The sequence below is a fragment of the Octopus bimaculoides genome, chromosome 5, assembly GCF_046866305.1.
Source record: "Octopus bimaculoides isolate indiv1 chromosome 5, ASM4686630v1, whole genome shotgun sequence".
Lineage (NCBI taxonomy): Eukaryota > Metazoa > Mollusca > Cephalopoda > Octopoda > Octopodidae > Octopus > Octopus bimaculoides.
This window is the reverse complement of record NC_142932.1, coordinates 82784499-82794498: the sequence shown is the minus strand read 5'-3', so window position 1 is coordinate 82794498 and position 10000 is coordinate 82784499.

Below are 10000 nucleotides of genomic sequence, written 5' to 3'. Positions count from 1 at the left end.
TCTTCCCCACCACCCATGCCCAAATTAATTATATATTTTTGATGACTATCTTTTTGTATTGCTGTTTTCATTTATATTATTGTTTTAGAGGTTAAGGCTTCGATATACAGCAAAGATTGTGTAGGATTACGGAAATATGATGAGAAAGAAGAATACGTGATAAACCTGTTGGATTATAACTATATCAATGGAGAATAAATATCATTTTCATTCTGATAAATGTTGGCAGCCATCTGGTGTTTCTAGGATCAAGATTATGCTACAGGGAATAACAAGAAGCACAGAAATACGACACATGGATTTTACGTCAGCCATTATACTTCATGTAGAATATAACACTTTTGTGTGTATGTACTTGTGTAGGCTAGGCATGAGTATATATATATATATATATATATATATATATATATATATATATATATGTAGAGAGAGAGAGAGAGAGAGAGAGAGAGAGAGAGAGAGAGAGAGAGCAAGTGCTAGTGATATATATATATATATATATATATATATATATATATATATATATATATATTTCTTGCACAAATACACGGGACTAGCTACTGTAAGCTATCCTGCTTAGCTCATTCTCGTTTCACACACATACATGTACATACATGCACACGCGCATATATACACATAGAAATAATATATATTTATATATATATATATATATATATATATATATATATATATATATACCCATGCACACACATGCACGCGCGCGCACAGATGCGCGCACACACACAGACGCGCGCACACACACAGAACGTACATAAATGGGAGCATGAATATATGTATACACGATACGGTTTCATTGTAGGGTTGAAACGGTAAAACCATATTGGCAATCTTCTCGTGTTTCAACCATCTTGTAAACTAGGAAATATCATAGAAGAATTGTTGAAATATTAATTACGTTATAAATGTCACGAGGTTCAGTAGAATTCCTTAGGATTAGTTCTGGCTCAGTATTTCACCATTCTCTCAAAGAATGTTCTCTTCTATATTAACAGATGGAGAAATTGATCGTAACAATGTCTTGAAATAAATGCGATAGTTTAAAGAGGATTGTATCAAAAACTTTCGTTGTTGTGATGGTGGTGGAGTTGGCATTAGTGGTGGGGTAGTGAGGTGGTGGTTAATCTTGAAAGACTGCTGGAACGTAAGAGTACTGTTCGCTAAGGGCTGCATTTTCCTTTAATGATTCAAAGAAGTAATGCATAAGAATAATTTCTTATTGTTCTAATAGTTTAGTCAAGAGAGAAATGGTAGCGGATCTTTCTGATTTGGCGGACACCATTTTTTATTTAGTTTTTATTTAGTGTGTTTTCTACCGAAACACTTTAAAACTTCGTATACTTGTATATTTTGTCTTATAGAACAGAGAAAAATTTCTATATTCGAAGTTATTTCATGTTAAAAGTTGTCGTATTTCGGTAATTTCAACCAATCACTGACGTCTATTGAGGTGAAAACAATTACTGCTGTGGTTTATCAACAACACGCTGTGGCGGTGTAATGGGATCTTTTCCCTTGAATAAAATGACTGCCGTTGTTTGTCAACAACAAGTATCGGCCGTACTGTTATTTATGACATCATTCATGTGTTTGTACTGGTTTTAGCTTTAGGGTTTTAGAGTTAGGGTTCGGGTTTTAGGGTTAGGATTAGGGTTACGGTTATGAGTATTTTTGCCAAATTTGGTGAAAAATTTGTGGCGGTGTATTGAACAGATTTTCACCAAATTTGGTAAAAATACTCATAACCCGAACCCTAACCCTAACCCTAAAGCTAAAACCAGTACAAACGCATGAACGATGTCATAAATAACAGTACGGCCGATACTTGTTGTTGACAAACAACGGCTGTCATTTTATTCAAGAGAAAAGATCCCATTACACCGCCACATTGTGTTGTTGACAAACCACAGCAGTAATTGTTTTCACCTCAATAGACGTCAGTGATTGGTTGAAATTACCGAAATACATCTTCAACACAAAATAACTTTAAAAATATAAACTTTTCTTAACAACACTAAGAGTAAAAGATGTTTTATATGACACATTCTACCAGTGTCTCAAATTTGAAAGTGTTTCGTTAGAAAACAAATGGTGTCTGCCAAATCAGAAAGATCCATGACAGCTCCATTAGCTATTTTTAAAACGTTAGGGCCTGGTGGAAGGAAGGAAGTCTTACTCTCAGATCATAGGTCTGGTACCAATGTATCCCACACAGTGGATATTGTTAAAACTCTCCCTGACCAATAGCCGAGTGATGTTATGAAACCAGGTGACAGATTAAGTGTACCCCTTCTTCCGTAATATTTGCAAACTATTCGACGTGAATTTGAAAAGTTTCTCCTCTACCAAATAATACGCAGATAGCTGAGCCTTGGTCGACCCAATGCTAACGATGAATGCACTTAATGTACTGCGTGGTGGGGACTTAACCTGCAGTCACCTGATTAGTGAAGACAGTTTCTTAGCCACATTGTTATGTTTACGTCTACTATTGATATTGTTGGTAGAGCAGAAGTTATTTTCATAAGATGGACCGTACGAATAGCGGTGGGGAAAATAATTTTCGTACGTTGTGAGACACAAGCCAGTTAACTCTGCTCTGTTGCGGTGTAATAGAAAACCTCCGATACAAGATGGTGAAGTTCCTAATAGAACTTAATTTGGCGGTTCTCCTGCCAAGCAACGTAACGTGGGCTGGCGACTAAAAACCTCCCACCCACGTGCAACTAACTCTGGGTTCAGGTATGTTTCATTCATTTTTCTTTTGGTACCTTAATGACCTACTTCCTGTTACTTCTAATCAAACACATTCCGACGCAGATGTTTTTATTGAATCAGTGTAAATGTGGTGTGGCGGGGGGAATCTAGGCTGGATGTAGATATTGTCTCCGTACAAAAAGTTAACTGAGAGCGACAGTGGAGTGGCGTACCGCCTGTGTACGAATATCCGTACACAATATTTTGTTAATCTGGGGGTGCAAGATGTTTCTTCTCCAGGTTTTTGCGTTGAAGGCGTTTGGTCTGGAAGTTCTGAGAGTGCAAAGAACGTCATTGGATTCTAGATCTTTCTTAAAGAGTCCATTTCCAACTGAAGTACTTAGCACTTAAATTTACTTTTAACTTTTCCCGCTCATGTAACACTCAAATGTTGATCCCGATTCTCTTTCCCTGTCTTTTCTTCTGAGATGGAGCCGGTAAATATACCTATTTTTTGTGGGAACTTCCAATGTATGCGAGGCTAATACAGGCTTTATTATTAACAGAGAGAACTTCTTCTACAGACCTGTCAAATATCTAAAATATCGGTAGCAATACTGATACTGCAAATGCTTTGTAGGCGATTCAGTGCCTGCAGTTGTTATTGGCGTAATGATCTTTACAAGACAGAACAAATTATTTGTAATATTTTAAAGATTGGTTCTTATTTTTATATTTTGATAATGCTGCATATCCGTCAAATGTAAATAATGTAAATAATGTAAATAATTCCTCATCTCTTAAATATAGAACTGCTGCATATTTTGATATTTCTGAAAGTTTTGAAATTCTATATTTCAAGATACTTGTGCTTTCATATGTATAAGTGTATGTTTTACACTTTTTATGTTTTAGATTAATATAGTTTTAAATCCCGAGATTTTATATCCTCATATGGTATATCCTCATATATACTCATATGGTATATCTTCATTTCCTATATTCAACTAAATCGGCGTTGCAGTTTTTATAAGCTCCTATTATTATATTGATTCATTAAGTGATATTGTTCTACGTCTTTCTAACTTCTATAGTTGTCATATCATTTTTTAATTTCCTTAACATGACTTCATTCACTTCCGTCTACATGGAGTATCGATTCTGCTTTTATGATTTTCTAAGTTACGTAATTAAATCCCCATCTCCATGCATTTCCTTTTGTTCCCATATTGCTCACCTCGGTCCCCTTAAACAAGTCTACATTATTGTTTCTTACCAAGTCTTTGTCTCAAACACATTTTCATATAATATACATTAAGCACAGTGATCCGTTTTACATCGTCACACAAATCCATTATTACCGCATTCTTCAATTTCTTCAATCTATCCTTAAGTTACACCCATATTTACCTTGTTTGTTTTCCTTTCCGTTTCATTTCGCTTCCTCCTAAACCCTATTATTCTCACATCCCGTCATCATCCAGAGCCCAATCGTAATGCTACGTAGCATCTCTTTTATCAAATAAGTTTGATAAATAGCTGTAGCGGCATTCCTCCTTCATCACTTCATTGTTCAGCTAACACCTCGAATTAATATCGGATCATTACAATTTTGTTGCATTGTAGCCAACTATACTTGCCGTCTATCAACTCTTCATTTCCTTCATTCCTACTATTCAAGCAGTTGCATTATTAAGTCTGTACCTTTCGATACTGGAGGTTTAATTAACTAACTTGCTAATTAGCAAACAGAGAAGCTATTTATTTGCATAATATCTAATCATGCTAAAATTAATTATATTTTATTAGTCCACTCAATTCAACGAATTCAGTATATTCTTTTCCCTTTCCATTTATTTATTATTTTTTAAAAACGCTTTTACCTTTTGTTTTTCATTTATCCTTATCCTCATACGGTTCAACAAACGAGAAAGAGGGTCACTGATATGTGTTTTAATGTATGTGTTTATACTCTGTTGATCCACTTTAAGAGGCTCTAGTGGAATGAATAGCAAACAACAATCGTCCATAAAGCTCTTATATCCTTAACCATTATCACCATGACGTTTCCCTGTGATTTGCCCAAGAATTTTATTGCTAGTAATTTCTAATTTTACCTACAACACAACTACCTTCAAAATTATAGACATTTCGTTCTAGGAAAGGGTGAAGCGGCACGACTTAATGATAGTCTGATGAAGTGTCACTCTAATATATTCAACCGCACGTACAGCGTAACTTTTCAGTCGGATTAATTTACACGTAATGTGGTTAGAACCGTAGTGGTACAGAAACACTTCTAACGAGTAATAATGGTTTCAAGTTTTGGCACAAGGCCAGCAAGTTCGAGGGCGTGGGGTAAGTCGATTACATTGACACCCAGTGCTCACTGGTACTTATTTTATCGACTTCGAAAGGAATGAAGGCAAATTCGACCTCGGCAGAATTTGAATTCAAAATGTAATGACAGACGAAATGCCGCTAAGCATTTTTCCCGGCATGCTAACGATTCTGCCAGCTCACCACCTTGTAACGAATAATAATGGTTTCAAATTTTGCCACAAGGGCAGCCATTTTGGAGGAGGGATGAGTTGATTACATCGACGCCAGTGTTGAACTGGAACTTATTTTATCGACCCTGAAAGGATAAAAGGTAGAGTCAACCTCAACGGAATTTGAACTCAGAACGTAATGACTGACGAAATTCCACTAAGCATTTTGCCCGATTCTACCAGCTCGCCGCCTTCTTGTAACGAATAATAGTATTATTCTGCATATATTGTTCGTCTACTTAATTATATATTGCTCTTCGAAATGCTTATACACTGATTTTTTGCTAATGAGGTATCTTGGTGGTCCTGCACCAGTGAACTTAGTAATAATTTCAAAGTTATTGAATGAGGGTGTAGATAACCAGATGGCCGGGAATTTGGATCAAGGCTGCGTTGGGGATACACTAATTTTCTCCCTTCTAAGGACCTACATTATATATATATATATATATATATATATATATATATATATATATATATATATATATATATATGGGAGAATATACAAATAATAACAACAGACGAGGACAGGTGGTGTAAATAACAAAAGTATATATTAGTATGACGCTCGGGAATACGGAAAGTCTTTGACGTTTCGAGCTACGCTCTTCAACAGAAAGAATACGGAGACAAGGAGAAAAACACGGAGGAAAAAAAATTTGAATAGTGTTCAGTCAACGGTCAATCATAATAATGGCCGATCATAACAATGACTGACCGGAAGTTAGAAATTCTTATTTCAGGAGAGCTAAGAAAGGGGGAGATAACAAACGGTGATCGGGAACGAGGGGCTGTGTGTGGGAGGTAGAATGCTGGTGATCTTGACGTATGTAGTGTGAAAATGGGGAAGGGAGAAAGGGAGAAAGTAGTTGGTCAGTTGTAGTGTGTGCGTGGTGTGATGCGAAGGTATTGGTGTGGTGTGCGTGGTGTGATGCGAGGGTATTGGTGTGGTGTGATGTGAGGGTGTTGGGAGGTGGGGAAGGCATGGGTGGAGTGTGGGTTAGGCTGAGGGTGGGGTAGAGGTAGGGGTCTGTGGGTAGGGGTGGGTGGTGGGTGTAAGGAATTGGATGGGGTGGAGTGGGAAGGTAGAGTAGGAGTGTGTTGGGGTGTGGTGGGATGAGCTTATGAGAGGGTGTTGACGAGGAGGGAGAAGGGGAAGGTGGATGTAAGAGAGGGGGAAGATGGGTATGGGAGGGGAGAGGAAGAGAGGAGAGAGGGTGGGTATAAGAGAGGGAAGGTGGATTAAGAGAGGGGGAAGGTGGGTATGGGGGAAGAGAAAGAGGGGAAGGTGGGTATGGGGGGGAGAAAGAGAGGAAGAGAAAGAGAGGAAGAGAAAGAGAGTTAGAGAGAGGGAAGAGGGGTATGGGGGGAGAAAGAGAGGAAGAGAAAGAGAGTGAGAGAGAGGGGAAGAGAGTGAGAGAGTAAGGGTGAGAGAGTAAGAGAGTAAGAGAGTAAGGGTGAGAGAGTAAGAGAGTAAGAGTGTAGAGAGTAGGAGAGTAAGAGTGTAGAGAGTAAGAGTGAGAGAGGGGGGAGTACGAGAGAAGAGAGTGAGAGAGAGTAAGAGAGAGGAGAGAAAGAGTAGGGGTGAAGAGAAGTGGGAGTGGAGAGAAGTATGAAGAGAGGTGAAGAGACGTACAAAGAAGTAGGAATCGGAGCAGGAGGTGGGGGAGGGGAGAGATGGGTGGTAGGAGGGAGGGTGAGGGAGAGAGACAGGAGGAGGGGGTTAGATGAAGAGTGGAGGGGAGTTGAGCCCATGTGGCGCAAAGGAGCGAAGATAGAAGATTAATCCCTGTTCACGGCGCAAACGGGAGTCCGGATGGCCCCTGTGCATGGACAATCCAAACACAGACAGGTGTTGCCGCAAGGAGTGGCCGGCAGAACGGAAGTGGCGTGACACCGGGGTGTCATTGCCGACGTTGATATCTCGGAGGTGTTCCGCGAATCGGTCGGCCAGGCGGCGCCCCGTTTGTCCGATGTACAGGGATTGGCAGAGAGAGCAGGAGAGGCAATATATGATGTTGGTAGACGTGCAGGTGAAGGAGTCGGTGATGCGATAGGGTCGGTGATGGGTGCTGGTGAGGAGGGTGGTGTTGGAGAGGTAAGGGCAAGTGCGGCAGCGTGGGCGGGAGCAGGGGAACGAGCCAGGTTGGGAGGTTGGGTTGGGGAAGAAGCTGTGGACCAAGAGGTCCCGTAGGTTGTGGGCTCGTTTGAAGGAGGGGAGGGGTCGATTAGGGAAGATGTGGGAGGTGGAGGGGTCGGACTGGAGGCGCCGAAAAGCTCGGAGAATGGAGCGTTGGAGGGGTAGGGTGGTGGGATGGTAGGTGAGGGGAAAAGGGAGGCGGGAAACGGCAGGGCGGGATCGGGGGGAGAGAGCAGATGCTCGGTCCACAGAACGTGCTCTGGCAAGGGCGGTGTGGATGGTGGTGGGTGGATATCCACGCAGGCTAAAGTGGTGAGCCATGAGTTGAGACTGAGTCTCAAAGTCATGGCTGTCGCTACAAAGTCTGCGTAGACGGAGGAATTGGGAATAGGGGATAGAAAGTTTTGTGTGTCTAGGGTGGGAGGAGGAGAAGTTGAGATAGGAGTGTGAGTCTGTGTGTTTGTAGTGGATGGAGGTGCTAAGGGCGGAGTGGAGGATGCTGACCGAAATGTCGAGAAAGGGGACAGAGGTGTCAGAGACAGTACAGGAGAAGTGGAGGGCAGGATAGAAAGACTGAACGAAAGAGAGGAACGAGTCAAGATGTTCGCGGGAGAGTGAGGTGGCACCGATACAGTCGTCGATATACCGACCGTATAGTTCGGGAGTGGGACCAGTGAAACTGGAGAATATTTGGGCCTCAACATAACCAACGAAGAGGTTCGCGTAGTTGGGGCCCATTCTCGTCCCCATGGCCACTCCCGAGGACTGCTGGTAGATATCTCCCGCGAACGAGAAGCAGTTGAGAGATAGGACAAGTTCGGCCAGACGAATGAGTGTGGAGGTGTCGGGTTGTGGGTTGGGGCGTTGGTCTAGAAAAAACTTCAGGGCACGCAGCCCCTCGTCGTGGGGGATCACTGTATAGAGGCTCTGGATGTCTAGAGTGAAGAGAAGCTTAGAAGGGCCGGGAGGGAAAGAGAAAGAGTTGAATAGACGAAGCGCGTGGTTAGTGTCATGAATGTGGGAAGGGAGAGAAGCCACTAGGGGGGCGAGGACACGGTCTAGGTATTTTGAGATAAGCTCGGTGGGGCAGTTGCAGGCGGAGACGATGGGGCGGCCAGGGTTGTTCGGTTTATGGATCTTGGAGAGGAAGTAAATGGTGGGGGTGCGTGGGGTGCGAACAATAAGGTTGGAGGCGGTGGCAGGGAGACGGGAGGAGAGGATGAGGTCATGGATAGTGGAGGACACAGTCTGTTGGTAGCTGGGCGTGGGGTCGGAGGGCAGAGGGCGGTAAAATGAGCTATCTCGAAGTTGACGGAGAGCTTCGGCCTCGTAGAGGTCCGCGCGCCATACTACCAGGGCTCCACCCTTATCAGCCGGTTTTATGATGATGTCCGTGCGGCGTCGGAGGGATCGAAGGGCCGAGAGTTCGGCTGGGGAGATGTTGAGTCGAGATGGAAGCCTGGAAAAGTTAAACCGACTCACAGCGCGTTGGCAGGCGCCCGCGAAAAGATCAACTGCCTGGAACTGGCCAGGAGCAGGCGTCCACTGGGATGGTCGTCGGCCCAGGTCAGTGAAGCAGTCCTCGTTGGGTGCGGGTGGTGTGTTATGGAAAAGCGCACCCAACCTAACGCGGCGCACAAAGCTGTGGACATCAGCACGGGTTTGAAATTCCTTGCAGGATGGAGTGAGTGGGATGAAGCGCAGACCCCTATTGAGGACGGAGCGCTCCGCCTCAGAGAGAGGAAGATCTGGGGGAATGGTAACGACAGGCTGAAGTGGAGAAGGGGTGGGTGGAATAGAAGTAGGAGGGGATGAAGTAGGGTTAGGAGGGGCGGTCGGGATGGTGGAGGGCTGGGAGGGAGGGGGTGGAGTGTGCGTGGGAGAGGCAGGGTGGTTGGGTGTGGGTGGGGAATGCACATCAGGGAGGGAGAAGGGTGGTGGAGGGGTTGGGGTAGTGGCATCGGGTGTAGAGGAATGGAAGAGTGAGTGAAGTTTGCGGAGCTTAGTGTCGGTAAGAAATGCATGAAAGAGATGATTAAGTTGAATGATAAAGCGCAATGTATTGTGAGCATGGGAGGGTGACAGAGAGGAGAAAAATATGGAAAAGGCTGGAGGAAGAAGGCGGTCGATAGTGTGGATTTTAGAGAGATTGGAGCGAATGGTGGCCCGCATAAGGCGGTAGGATGTGGTGCGGAGTATGGGTAGAATGGTGGTAGAAGAGTGGAGAGTGGGGTGGAAATGGAGGCGGAAACCCTTAGGGATGAGGCGGTGATGTAAGCAGCGACTGAGAAACGTAATATGACTAGAGAAACGAGTCTTCTTGAATATGAGTAAGGAGAGTCGTATAGTAGGTTGAAAGTATAGAGAGGGAAGTGTGCGGAGGTATAGTTTTAGGCGGTTGTGGAGAGTGAGTTGGAAAGATTTGTAGTCAGGCATGATGGAACGAGAGAGAAAAGAAAATTAGACGTGGGAAGGAGAATTACAAAAGGTGTGGTGGAAAAAAAACAAGCGTGATGAGAAAATTGGACGTGGAAAAAAGGAAAAAAAAGAAAAAAAAACTGGAAAAAAAACTTTTTTAACAGGTGTGGGGGAA